This window comes from Antedon bifida, chromosome 5 (assembly GCF_963402885.1).
Source record: "Antedon bifida chromosome 5, ecAntBifi1.1, whole genome shotgun sequence".
Classification (NCBI taxonomy): domain Eukaryota; kingdom Metazoa; phylum Echinodermata; class Crinoidea; order Comatulida; family Antedonidae; genus Antedon; species Antedon bifida.
This window is the reverse complement of record NC_136230.1, coordinates 15,597,931-15,610,984: the sequence shown is the minus strand read 5'-3', so window position 1 is coordinate 15,610,984 and position 13,054 is coordinate 15,597,931. Positions and strand designations below refer to the sequence as shown.

At 35.6% G+C, this 13,054-nt stretch overlaps 1 protein-coding gene across 1 annotated transcript in view; it reads left to right on the top strand.

Moving 5' to 3' along the window:
* LOC144842635 (uncharacterized) overlaps positions 1-13,054 on the top strand; it is a 298,292-nt gene that overhangs the window by 146,456 nt on the left and 138,782 nt on the right. The gene's annotated exons all lie outside the window — the stretch shown is intronic.

Sequence of the window (13,054 nt, the reverse complement as noted above, 5' to 3'; positions counted from 1 at the left end):
GTAGATTCGCCATAATCTGTTGGGCTGGTCTTCCTCTATATCTTTTGCATACTACACATGTGCTCAAGGCACTCTTCACTGCAGTTCGGCCCTTTAACAACCAAAATTTCTGTCTTAGAGCATTCAAAGTTGACATCCACCCAGAGTGACCAACAAGTTTGTGGAAGTGTTGAATGATGAGTTTTGACACAGATGAATAGGCTGGAAGAATTATAGGATGTTTAATTGCTTCATTTACCGTAGATTGCACGATTCTACCACCAACTCTAAGCATATCTCCCATCAGTATTGGTTGAAACTTTCTCAAACGCTGATCACAATCCCATCTAACAAATTCAGTACGCTGAGTCCACGCAATAATGTTAGCTTCACTACCTTCGATCTCCTCTACACTTAAACTTGTGGATATAACATTTGATCCTCTTCTACATCTCACAATGAATCTTCGGACATATGCATACACTCGGATGAGTCTTGTCCAACTTGATATGTTTGTTGACAAATCTTCAAGAATTATATTTCTTCTCTTAACTTTAGTTTGAGTGACGTTGACATTGAATTTTACCTCAGGATCATTGGATTGGGTAACTTGATGCTTGTTTGGAGGCCATGTCGCTTCATGTCTGCAGAGGAAATCTGGGCCTACAATCCACTTGTTGAGTTTCAACGTTCCCCTGGATCCTTCGTCTGCAGGGTTGACTTCGGTAGCAACATGTCTCCATTGCCCCGGGTCGGATGAGCTTCGTATGTATGATACGCGATTAGCAACATAGGTCTTGAAGCGTTTAGTTTCGTTAGCTATGTAGCCCAGAACAATCATCGAGTCACTCCAGAACGTTGTTTGTATACATTGAAAACGGCTACCGACTTCTCGTTTCACTAGCTGTTCTATGTCGACGGCTAGGACAGCAGCTAGCAATTCTAGCCGAGGAATTGATACTTTCTTAAAGGGAGTCACTTTCGCCTTACCCATCACAAATCGAACATCTATTTTCCTGTCACCTGAAACCGTTCTACAGTACGCACAAGCCGAATAGCCCCGTTCCGATGCATCACAGAAAACATGTAACGATATCTCATCTGCTTCTTCCAACTTTATCCATCTGGGCACTTGGACTTTAATCAAGTTTGGTACATTAGCCAACCATTTTTTCCACACGATAATTTCCGAGTCTTGTAAGGCTTCATCCCATTCCGTGCCCCGTCTACACACGTCTTGGAGTAGAGATTTTGCACATAAAATAAAGGGTGCAGCAAACCCTAACGGGTCGTAAATCGAACTAGTAACTGATAGCAGTCCACGTCTTGTCATAGGCTTAGATGAAATATTGACCTCAAACTTGAACACGTCACGATCGGCATCCCAGCATACACCTAGCGTTCTTTCACTCGGTAGCTTCTCCAAGCTTACAGGTACAGACTTTGCTCTTTCAGTTTCGGGAATACTGGTAATGACACTTCTATCGTTGCTGATCCATTTAGTTAGGCGGAATCCTCCTTTTTTGAGAATGCTACGTAATCTATCAACTAATTGTACAGCAAAATTGGTATCACCTGTAGATGCAAGGCAGTCATCTACATAGAAGTTGCTACGGATTATTTCGATGGCTGCTTTACCAATATCGTCTTGATTATCTTCTAAGTTGTCATCTGCAGATTGCATTAAAGCATTTCTCGCACAGCACGGAGATGACGTAGCTCCAAATACATGAACCTTCATTCGGAACTCTTGAGCCGGGTTTGTAGTATCACCACCCTTCCACCACATAAAACGCAGAACATCACGATCACGTGGGGTAACATACACTTGATGGTACATTGACTCTATATCAGCAACTAATGCGATCTTCTCTCTTCTGAATCTCAGCAATACGCCAATTAGGTTGCTGTTCATTTCAGGGCCCTTGAGTAGATTATCATTTAGGGAAGTTCCACACCACTTCGCAGCGCAGTCGAACACTACCCTCACTTTGTTTGGTTTTCTAGGATGGATCACAGCATGATGAGGTAAGTACCATACATTACCGTCTGCACCGCTGTTAATGATAGGTTCAGCATGTCCTTTATCAATATATGAATCAACTGTCTCTGCGTACCTTTTCTTTAATTCATCGTCTTTGTCGAATTTATTCTTTAAACATCTAAGTCTAGTGAGAGCCATGGGCTTGTTGCATGGTAACTTATGTTCATCATGTTTCCAGAGCAAATCCATCTCATAATGCATATCTTCCTTTAAGACAGTAGTCTCTTTTAATATAAGTTTCGCTCTCTTATCTTGAACCGAGTCTTCATTTACCTCAAAGATTCCATCGTCGATGGTCCACGATTTCTTTAGTTGATCAAGTATTTGTTCGTTGCTAACTACAACATGGTTGCAGCTAGAACGTGTCCTAGATGACGAACCTGGTCCCATTACACACCAACCAAGAGGAGTCTTTATAGCATAAGGATCTTTAGGGTTATTTCGTCTTTCGTCAATTACCCAAAATGCTTCTGGATTGTCGGCACCAATCAACAAGTCCACTGTTAAGTTACGGCCATCACTCACCGGCAGATCCTTCAAATGCGACCAATGCTTTAGTTCATCCTTCGTGGGTACTGCATCAGTGGTGGATGGTATGCTATCCACAGTCAGCACTTTAGTCATAATCTCGTCTCGTTCGCCTTTGCCCTTCACATTTACCTCAATACTGAGACCTTCTCTACTTTCTTCACCGTTAATCGTGACTGAAGTGTACCGGACTCGTTGACCACTCACACCAAGTTTCTTTCTCAATCTGTCAGCACACAAACTGGTATCAGAACCATTATCTAGAAGAGCCAAGGTAGAAACTACAGTCCCATTTTTAGCTCTCACCTGGACAGGCACTACCATTAAATATACGTTCTTTCTATTTATAGCCGCACGAGATGTTACTACATGTTCAGGCTTCTTATTAGGAGGGTGAAGAAGGTTATGATGTCTTGTCGAGTCACACTTGCCACATTTGGAGTCCTCTCGACGACATTTGTTCGCTGAATGTCCAACTATCAAACACTTGTAACAAAGCCGTTTGTCTCGAGCCACTTTCACACGGTCATCATAACTCATTTGTAAAAACTTAGTACATGCAGTTAACATATGTTCTTCCTCACAATAGAAACAACTTAACTTTCGTTTAGTTTGGATATTATTGGTTTTCACTCTTGGCCTTTCTTTACCGTTATCAGTAGCAAATTTCCCCACACTTCGCCCAAACATGTTGCAAGATACTTCAGCTTTCCTTTCAATAAACTTAATCATATCTACAAATTTCGGTTCTCCCTTCTCTAACAGGTCATGAGCCTTGTCGGCCCATGCGTTCTGCATACGTATGGGTAGCAATGATTGAATCTTTAACAGGGTCGATGTGCTGTTCAGATCATTCAGATAACCCATCTGGCTTAATGTGACTTCACATTTTTTCATAGCACTTACTAAGTTCCATAGTCCTTCACCATCACCATTAGAGATACGTTTCCTATTCAACATCTCTGTGATTAGACCATCTAAAATCATATGTGGCTGACCAAATTGTTTTCTCATTACATTCATGGCAATTTCGTAACCACCAGACTCTAATAATGCACAGCTTTCAATGCAAGCGCGGGCTTTACCCTTACACAGTTGCAATAAATATTGCAATCGAGCGTTGTCATTACTTAATTTAGATGCAACATTGACATTAAAATTATTTATAAACGACCAGTAATTCACAGGATCACCATTAAATTCACTAATGTGAGCCTTGGGCAATTCCAAAGCTAACCTCAAATCAGAAAATTGATTAACCATACCATCATTATTAGAACTAGTACAGGCATTAATGTTACTACCAGATACATTATCCTTATTTACACCTTTCTTAGTAAGAAACTTCCTACCACTATTTCTTGCCTTCCAAAATGACTCTTGGCATTTCTGTATCCACTCTTCCTCAGCCTCGAAGGCATCATCATCCAGGGATGCACACAACGATTGATGTACAGATTCTACCTCACCAAACGCGTCTTCAGATTTCTGCATCAGTTCGACAACAGACTGCCGGTCACTTTCTGGATCGGCCAATGTTGACATTAACATGTTAACGTTTCGCGTCATTAAAGACTTCTTGTTGCGACGAGACGTCTTCAGATCTCTAATCCTCGCTTCGAGTTCAGTCATGACGAGGTTCCACACTGGCTGCTTGAGTCTTTCTTGCTAAATTTAATCACTGTAATGGAATACCGATTCCACTATAGAGGGCGCCACATAAATACACGCAGGTAAACACGGGACTCGTTCAATCTGAATTGCGTTTAACTTTATTGAATCACACCGCACCGACCTGGTGACTAATGTAAAAATATATAAAAAATGTCAATAAAAGTGAAGTACAATATCATATCAAAATACAACTCCAAACTAGTTGCGGTACAACTCATAACATGTGAAACAAAGATATTCAAATCATCCTTAATACATGAAAGGTAGTTGCAGTAAAGCTGGCAATTAACAATTTAATAATAATTAACGTATAACCGAAGTAATCATGAACTCATCGTAAATTGCATGTTACACTATGCTCAGAATATCTCAGGAGTTACACCAATTCATAATAGCATCACACATGAATGAATAGTTAAAGCCATTTAAAACAGTTACAATCATCATTCTCAGAAATCATGTGTAATCAGCACTGATACTAAATCACATAAATCGTAATCAATTTTAACCTTATATAAACTGTTGATAAAACCATACTGTATTATAATGCTTACTTAAATTATGGCGCAATACTGATCATTAGCAGCAATCACTAATCAAATTCTATTGTTATCGTCTTCACAAATACAATACTCTGTAAATAAATGGTCAACATAATATGAACCCATATGAACAATATAAATCAATCGCAATAATAATACTTGTCATTATTTAATACTGCCTTTCGTTATTATTGAGCATGTTTATTCCTAGGCCTAGCCCAGACAGGCTGTACATACGTTAGGCCGTAAGAAACATTGCATGCTAGCTGACGGAGCCCTATTCAGTTGGTATCATGAAGTTTAGGTCAACAAGTATAATTCTTAAAATACATATTATACAATAATCCTATTATACATGATGGCATCATAACATATCAATTAACTTTATGTAACATAATACCATGAAATATAATAATTCAAAGTAAAGAACATACCCTAAAACACACTGTCATAGGTTCGCGAGTAGTTGCACATCTTGCACGGTTCAAATCTAACCAGCTACTAATTTTAAACATACGCAGAAAAACAAGCTAAAAGACGTCAACACTAGAGGGCATTGACTAAATTAACGAATGCAACTATAGAGGGCAATAAAAGAGTGAACATATATAATGAATTAAATTACAATATCATTAATGTGAAGTTACACCAACCACCTAATGTGGTCTAAAAAAACAACAATTTTTGAAAACATAATTGTAGCTTTTTGTAAATACATATTCATTTAGATGTTTTGCACTCACGTACAGCTAATTCAAATGTATATTATCTTTTTCATTAATAAAATAAGTAGTGTTTTTCAAAGGTCTATGTTTTATAATAAACAATATATTTTTAAGTCACGGTGTTACCCTTTCATACTAAAAGAAATTACGTATGTAATATCGACTTACAGAGAACACAGCGCATTGCAATAAATAAACAATACACCGCTTAATTAAGAACGAGATCCAAGTAGCCCGAGAAAAATCTAAGTTGAACTCTGTAAAGGAACATGTTTATTGTTTATCATGTCATGTCAACATTAAAAAATGTACTACATTTTATGATTATGTACGTTTTTTAGGAGTTCACATGCTTTGTCGTGTCAAATAAAACAGTCTCAATTACAAATGTCACCTACTATTATGTGCACAAATATACTATTTTGGTTTGCAGTACATCATGTGTTTACCAATACACTAATATGTTTACATTTTCAACTCAACAGTATTGTCTCTGTCAAAGCAGGTGAAACACTCGACATTTTATGACACAAAATGTAAATAACCTACAATAAAATACCCCCTCTGGAATTGACATTGTAAATAAATCACTGAGATCTTAAATGGCACGACAATAAGTATTAGGCTATTAAAAAGGCCCATGCTCAACGTTTTTACTTTTTTTGCATAGATTTAAACCTCCCATTAGGCCTACGTCTTTGAAAGTATTCTCACTTTTATCATTGTTGCATGGTTTACCGGGACCACATGTAAGGATAAGTTGGAACTCAATTTTATTATTAATACAATCCTCCCCCTTCAAACACACCCCATATACTGGGTGATGTGTTTAAGAATGTTGCAGTTGGCCATCCTCCCACCCATAATCTCTCAGTGGCAGTTTTCATCCCTACTATCTTCTGAACCCCAACTACCACACCTAATCTCCCAACTCCCTCTCCCACCAAATCCTCGGACTTTTTGAAATGTAGTTTAAAACCTTCCCGGTACAATTGCGATCATTTTGATACCCCATATATATGGTTACATGCAGAAACAGAAATTTGTATAACGAACAAACATCGAAAGTGGGCCATTTTGACCACATTGTGGCCCCTAACTTGGATCCTAGATGGCGGATAACAGTAATGAACGTGTATATGTTCACACAGGAAATGGATGTCTGTAATGAGACAATCCAAGAGACCGATACATAGCTGGATATGGTTAAAGTACTTTGCTAAATGTGTAAATGAATAGGTGTCATGTTGGTTAATGATTAAACAATATGTATATCTATATTTCCCCAAACGCCTTCTTGAGGATAATTCAAATACTGTAAAACATTTGTAGTATAATTTTACAATTCGATAGCCTACAACCCCGAGCCCAAGCAAAAATGACATCACAACCCACACCTTTTTTTGAAATGTAGTTAAACCTTCCGGGTACAATTGCGATCATTTTGATACCCCATAGTATGGTTGAGTGCAGAAACAGAAATTTGTATAACGAACAAACATCGAAAGTGGGGGAAAGTGGGCCATTTTGACCACATTTTGGTCCCTAACTTAGATCCTAGATGGCGGATGATGTTGAAATATAGTTTAGAACCTTCCCGGTACAATTCTGGTCATATGTAAGGTTACGTGCAGTAACAACAATTTGTACAACGAACAAACAAACAGACAAACAAACAGACAAACAAACGTACACACTCTCTCACTTATAATATAGATAGATGTAATGTAATGTAATTTGTAGCGAGGTTGACTGTATTGTCGATAACTGCACGGCGGTCGTACATCTCACATAGGCGATGTTGAGAAGGATGAGTAGTAGTAGTGATAACATTCTTGTTGCTTGTGTTTGCAAACATATGCTCCATAACTCCAAAATGTATTGTAGAGGGAGAAGCATTCTATATACTTAAGTTTAGAGTTTACGATTTTTCTTCCTGTTAAGTTTATTAATTAATAATAATTATTAATTAGCAGCTTCCTTGAGTGAAATAAGTTGACAGAAGTTGCCATGTAAGAAAGATAAATCTTTTGGTAGACACTGAACCTAAATATTTTATCATTTTTTAAGGCTACTAATTATGCATAATCAAGTTTTTTTGCAACAGAAACTGACCTTTCTTAGGGGCCATGGTACAGCATTTGGCACTGAAGAATTACGTTGTCTCAGTTGGGTATTGCCGAAGATTCTATTGATATACTCGACTATGCTAATTAAAATGTTAAATAGCGGTAATTAATGGCTTTCTTAAGCGTACTAGGTACAGGACGAGTTGACACATAAGAATGACGGATCTTTTGTTAGACTTTAAAAATACACATTTTAGGATTGGTTTCATATGTGTACTCATTATGTTAATTATGTCCAGTGGGACATATATTGACCTGTAACCCTTTCTTAAGGGGTCATGGTACAGTATTTGGCACTTAATAATTATGTTTTCTCAGTTGGGTAAACGTACTTATTGTATTGTCAAAGGTTTCATATCAAGCGTCAAATCGAAGCGAGTCGCTTGAATCTTGAAAAAGTTATACCGTTTTATTTATTTTTTTTTTGTTAAGTGAAATTATAATATGTTCTCTGTTTTGTTGTGATGACTAAGCCAAGACTGTTTAAGCACCTTGCTTGGTCCTATACATTAATCAAGAGCTCTTCTCGTGTAGTGCCCGCCTTCACCAGAGGAAAGGTAATCTGTCTGAGGAAAATACAGCATTAGAAGCTGGCTAAATATATAATAATTGCTTTCACACATAGAAGAAACCTTTTCTCTAACCTCTTGTAATTGGTTTAATTTTAATTTGTTTTAAATATTTAATTATTTTTATATACTACCGTATTCCTGGTACACGAATAGCAAAACCAAAATAGAGTCAAAAGTATAAGACTAAAACTATACTCATTATGCCAATTACCTGCGACTCGTGTGCGAAGGTTTACTAGCATTGTACAAGTAGTTTATAAATGTGCATTAGGCATACTCCAAGTATCGCATCTTCTATCAGCAACCTATTATATTTTGTATAAAGTACTATACTTTTTTTTTCAGTACGGGAATACACCTCTTATAATTGCTGCTGGTTTTGGTCACGTGCGTACATGTATGTATCTCATCAAATTTGGAGCAGACGTAAATCATTTGAACCACGTAAGTCATTTACATAATAACATTTAGTGTCATATGTGTCATTTCAAACCACTTCGATTTAATTTTGCTTAAATGGTGTTCACTATACTAAATTTAAAGCATGGTATCACTATACAAATATGCGTGATGATAGTTCACAGAGGGTATGTGATCATATCAATGGTCTCATTTCATTTCCAAGACAATACTTACTGACAACAATGTATTTTTTGTTAACATTTTACTATTTTGGTGGCAATTTTGGATTATCACCCCAACCCACCCCAAAATGTGCGTTTTCCTGCAACCTTTCTGTTCATACACATGTAAGGACCCAAGAAAACATTATTGTCCTTTCCGGGTGGCACCTATCTCAATCTGAAGCTGGTCTATTAAACTATACAATCTAAATATTGTATCCACGAAGTGAGAAGTGTATTGTAACGAATGTAAGAGAAGATTGAAAAGACTCATAGATGTTTCATTGAAGTTAACACAAAATAAGTTAATAACGAAAGTTATAAATCAAGCCTAATATATGCGTGCTTCAACTATCATGCCATAAACAGCTGCATCAGTGTCGCTTTTCTAACAGCAAACTTCATCCTAAAATTATGGAATACTGTATGAAAAACGGCTGAAGACATCGACTAATGTGATATTATTTCCAGTAAATATTTACTGTAAGAACGCCCGTAACGATTTTGGACTATATTTTTAATCGTTGTGAAATCAAATGAATAGCAAGGTGTATTGCTGTTACTATAGATATTTTAAATTTACACAATCAATGCATTCTCTCTGATGTCATTTGTAGAGTAGGAAAAGCCATTTGAATTTGCGTTAAAAAACGCGCGTTTCATTGATTCTCTTTCTATTAACTCTGTCTGCCTCTTTCTTTCTAACAAACACCGAATGAATTAAAAGTTGTTTCTTCCGTCCTTATTTAACGCTAATTCTACATAATGGGTATATATACTTTCTTTATAGTTTTCTCGATCTAAATATGTACCACCATTTAAAAAAGGTAAAGAAATGAACCAATTAACAATGTCGTCGGTATAAAGTCCTATTATCGGTACTTCAAAAACTTCATTAGATTGAATATAAAATGTAATGTATGTACTGTGAGTAATTTGTGGGTTCAACATACCCCTATAACATAGTATTGATACGTTTTGAGTCTGGGTCTTTGTATTCGGGAAATATCGAAAACCTTATATAGCCTAATATTGAGAAGATTGTGTTGGGGTCTATGTTTCAACAAATATGGAAAACAGAGACCCTGGGTTTCGGGTCTCTCGTCGCTGTTTTCGAGGTATTTGTTTTCGTAATCATTCGTTATCATCTGTATTAACTTTTTATTTTGTGATGAACTCCATTAGACATTATTCTACTTTACTGTTTGCTCACAACTTTGCTCGATCACGATGAATCGAACGTGTTATCATTACCACTTTTATTAGTACACACAAAAGACAAATCCAACTGTGTGGTTGTGTATTGTGCAAACTTTAACCATCTAGGTCCTGTACCACCCACTACGTAACAATCAACAACTAATGTAACATTAACCACTAACGTAACAATCAACCACTAACGTAACATAAACCACTAACGTAACAAAAATCAACCCCTAACGTAACATTAACCACTAGTGGTTGATTGTTAGCATAGTGGGCGATACAGGGCCTTCCGTACTTCAGAAAAGCGTGATATATTCATAACACAACTATATGTACATAAATCAGACGTGACTTACCCCAATCGCTATGTCAGTACAAGAACATCACGCGTATTCTCAATAGGTACTCCACATCAGGCATAAGGAGCCATGTATGGATCGTAATCTGATAGTGAATTAAAAAAAACAGACGGTCTAAAGTTGTGTGAACAGAAAGTAGTACATTGTGTAGACAGGTAATGGGATCCATCACCATTAATCATGTAAAAATTATGAATATAAATATCTATAGAAAGATCTATCTACACTTAACAATTCCTGCTGAAAACCCACTGTGTTCACAATCGGAGGAAATCGACAACAACACATATCTGACGTCATTGTGTGTTATTCATGTGACAAGATACAAGTTACTTAGTTTAATCATTAACATAGATCAAAATTATATTTTATACAAAAAAATATATATTATTTACTAGAACAAACGCACACTTCTGCATGTATGTGTTGCACAAGATCTCACGTACAACGAACACAGAGCCATCATACAATAAAAACACAACCATGAACAGGACCGTGATCTTTAATCAATGTTTTTATTTCTTATATCTAACTACCTACTGTGTATTTTATACTGTGGGCTTTGAGTTTGAGAAAATAATTATAAATATTATTTTTTAACGCATTTATAGCTCGCTTTACAAGAAACAAATCAATATAAAAAAATACAAAAATCAGCCATTTTAAACAAAAACAATTAGTGTACATTTTGTTGGAGATGGGCGATGCCTCTATGATGTCACATGGAATAACTGGTTCCAACGCTGCACTTAAAGCCCATGTTACACCAGTATGTTGTGAGTGACGTCTGAGGATTTTACACTATCTCACGTGTTATCATTACCACTTTTATTAGTACACACAAAATACAAATAATACTGTGTGGTTGTGTATTGTGCAAACTTTAACCATCTAGGTCCTGTATCACCCACTAACGTAACAATCAACCACTAATATAATATTACCCACTAACGTAACAATCAACCACTAACGTAACCTTAACCACTAACGTAACAACAGTAGTATAAATTTTTTGGACATAAAACAATTTAGCCTGATTTCCTTTAAAAATTGTCTTAGTGTCCGTCAGGTTGAAGGTGAAGGTGAAGGTAATACCAAACTGACTCGTCTTCGTCATCAGTAAATTCTCATTTTTAACAAACTGTAGGACATATAAAGTTGTTACTTTCGAAATGAAAGTTGGATTTATTTCCTAAAATGTATTGATATTATGATTATATAATCTACGATTACCTGTCTGACTGTCCGTAAAAATAGTGTGTTACGGTCTTACGGTTACAATATTGATAGCCGGACGGACGATTTTAAAATTGGAATTAAAATTTCAAGTTTAAAATTAAGACCCTTACGTCTAAAGGTTTTGAAGGACAGAAAACAAACGTTTTAATTTAATTAAATTTAACACCATTATTTAACGAACAGTTTAATAATAACTTTTGGATTGTTACATTAGGGGTTGATTTTTGTTACGTTAGTGATTGTTTGTGTTACGTTAGTGATTACTGTTAGTTAGTTGCAATCGCTATGTCAGTTAAAGAGCAACACGCGTCTTCTCAATCAGGTACTCTATATCAGGCATAAGTCGCCATGTACATTGTGTAGACAGATAATGGGGTCCATTACCAATAATCAGGTAACAATTATGAATATAAATATCCATAAAAAGATCTATCCACACTTGAAAATCCACCGCGTTCACAACCGGAGAAAATCGAGAACAAATATCTGACGTCATTGTGTGCTATTCCTGTGATGAAGTTACTTATTTTAATAAATTTGAAATATAATATATTTTTTACTAGGATAAACGCACACTTCTGCATGTATGTGTCTCAGAAGATCTCACGTACACCGAACACAGAGCCATCATTGTGTATCTAATGAAGGAATGTTTTGGTAAATCTTACGTTTCAAAAGAAGATAAGGTTGGTTTGATGTTTTACGTAATAGTATTTATTTAAACAAAAAATATTTTTGTTAAATTGTGCATACATTTTTTTTTATATTTAATTTGATAATTAAAATAAATAAGTTGCGAATGTAAAACAATAACAATAGGCCCTAATATAAAATATTAGAAATTGTTTGTAATGGATTGAAATTTATATTTATATACCAAATTACAAAATGTAACAAAGCGTGCAGACATTATTACAGGACGTGGTCTTCTGTTTTTTTTAAATGCATTAGAAGATGTGTATCAGTATGAATCGATTCCTATTTTGATTAATAATGTAATCATACAATGCATTTTTTTACATAACATATTTATTTTTAATTTGCACAGTATGGTAAATCTGTAATAGATTTGTACAATGAAAACGCGTGTGAGAAATATGACAACGAATTAAGGGCAGGTCAAAAAGCCGAGATAATTGACATATTGAAAGGTGAGTTTATAGCAAAGTAGGCTAACAGGTAGGCTGTAAACATGTGTAAATCAACTGACAACTAATCTTGAAACATTGTCTTGTTTTTACTTGTTTAATTTTTTAAAGTAAAATAAATAACAATATAAGTAAATTCTCAGCCAATGATTATTATTAATACAAGTTTCTTGACTCGATACTCATCAAAACAGATTATAGATTTTTACTTATAATCACATTATATTCTTTAACATTATTAATAGAATCAAATTGGGATTATTTAAGAAATAAAGTTTTAGATATG